General features: G+C 46.1%; 1 protein-coding gene across 1 annotated transcript in view; it reads left to right on the top strand.

Moving 5' to 3' along the window:
* Positions 1-1,157: 1,157 nt before the first annotated feature.
* Positions 1,158-2,030, top strand: part of dnajc24 (DnaJ (Hsp40) homolog, subfamily C, member 24) — a 5,873-nt gene continuing 5,000 nt past the window's right edge. Inside the window, exon 1 of the mRNA XM_032524388.1 lies at positions 1,158-1,281. The gene's annotated coding sequence lies outside the window, so the exon portion shown is untranslated. The remainder of the gene's footprint in view (positions 1,282-2,030) is intronic.

The raw sequence follows: 2,030 nt of genomic DNA, 5'->3' as shown, positions 1-2,030 counted from the left end.
CCTCCTACAGATTTCTCTATAGAGCCCTCCATACAGGTTTCTCTATATAGCTCCCCTTACAGTTTTCTCTATAGAGCCCCCCTACAAGAGCCCCTCCTACAAGAGCCCCTCCTACAGGTTTCTCTATAGAGCCCCCCTCCCTACAGGTTTCTCCATAGAGTCCCCCATACAGGTTTTTATATAGACCTTCTGACCCCTCCCTCGCTCAGCCTCCGACGATGCTTTTCTATCTTTCTGCTTCTCTTTGCCGGCTCAGCCATGACGACAGTGTGTAAAACTCCATTGCTACTTCATTAGCCGGTTCCTGATTGGACGTGTGTGTACAGCGCCGTGATACTGTTGGTTACATCCCGAGACCTGACATCACGCAATACTTCCTGACACTGGCCAAAAGTTGCAAGAGGGGGGGGGGGGGGGGTTCTGCTCACAGGCGCTAGGGGGGAGTGAGACGACCACCATTCAACCCCAAAACAGTCATTTAACCATTCCAATGACTTTGAAGCTATTCAGTTAAAGTAAATTAAGCTAAAAAAAAAAAAGGAACGGCATAGTTCCCCTTTAACTAAATCAATTTACTTTTGCCTTTTAGAAATCTGGTTTTAAACATGCAGACTTATACTTGTATATGCTTTACATAATTGTACTTTCTTTTGATACAAATCAATTTTCCATTTCAGAATGTTTGATCGTCTATCTATTTTGATGATGGTGACTTCTTTTCTGTATTGTTGTTCTTTTTTCGCCTCTGTAATTTGACTCAATGTCAATGAACCTAAGTATGAATAAAGGTTGAATGATTGAATGAATGAATGAATGACTTTGGTTTTATATTACAATAATCAGCTGTATGACCTGGAGATATATATAACACAATAAATTCAGCCAAAAACAAAAAAAAGCTATTAAAACCCTAAAATTTGATTTCTGTACTTAATTATTTCACTTAATTTGTTTTCTATTTTTCTTTGATGACCTCTGGCACGTTCTGTGTTACTTTATTTTATGCTTTTCCTCTCTTTTGCTTTCATGTATGTATGTTTATGTATTTTCTTATGTATTTGGTCAAAAAAAAAGAAATAATGCATTACTGTTAATTCGCAAAATTGATTGAAAAAATAAATAAAATTAAATAGTCGTCGTTCTCGGCAGAGGAACACGGTCAGCAGGCGGAACCTTTGTTTCAGGGGGGGGGGGGGGGCTCATAACATCGTTGCACAATATGCCGTCTGTCGGAAAGCCAGACCAACAGCCTTGTTTTAGCAATAAATCCGTGGTTTTAAGGTACGCTCAATGCTTCACACACTCAACTCAAACAGACAAACTGTGTAAAAAACACAGCTATATGTGGGCTTCATGCGCGTTTGTTACGAGCACGTGAGCATATTTCCCTCGTCATGGGAAATGCACACTATCCGTCGACCACCGGGCTAACGGGTCCGTCCACCGGGCTAACGTTAGCCACACAGCACACACTATCCGTCCACCGGGCTAACGGGTCCGTCCACCGGGATAACGTTAGCCACACAGCACACTGTCCGTCCACCGGGCCAACGGGTCCGTCCACCGGGCTAAAGTTAGCCACACAGCACACTGTCCGTCCCCCGGGCTAACGGGTCCGTCCACCGGGCTAAAGTTAGCCACACAGCACACTGTCCGTCCCGCGGGCTAACGGGTCCGTCCACCGGGCTAACGTTAGCCACACAGCACACTGTCCGTCCCGCGGGCTAACGGGTCCGTCCACCGGGCTAACGTTAGCCAAACAGCACACTGTCCGTCTACCGGGCTAACATTAGCCACACAGCACACTGCCCGTCCCCCGGGCTAACGTTAGCCACACAGCACACTGTCCGTCCACCTGGCTAACGTTAGCCAAACAGCACACTATCCGTCTACCGGGCTAACGGGTCCGTCCACCGTGCTAACGTTAGCCACACAGCACACTGCCCGTCCCCCGGGCTAACGTTAGCCAAACATTGTAGAAAGTGTAAAGTATCCAACCAGCTGTGTGTTTAATGGTCTCATCATCTCAG

The sequence above is a fragment of the Etheostoma spectabile genome, chromosome 8, assembly GCF_008692095.1.
Source record: "Etheostoma spectabile isolate EspeVRDwgs_2016 chromosome 8, UIUC_Espe_1.0, whole genome shotgun sequence".
Lineage (NCBI taxonomy): Eukaryota > Metazoa > Chordata > Actinopteri > Perciformes > Percidae > Etheostoma > Etheostoma spectabile.
The sequence above is the reverse complement of the archived record's forward strand: the minus strand, read 5'-3'. Positions and strand labels throughout refer to the sequence as shown.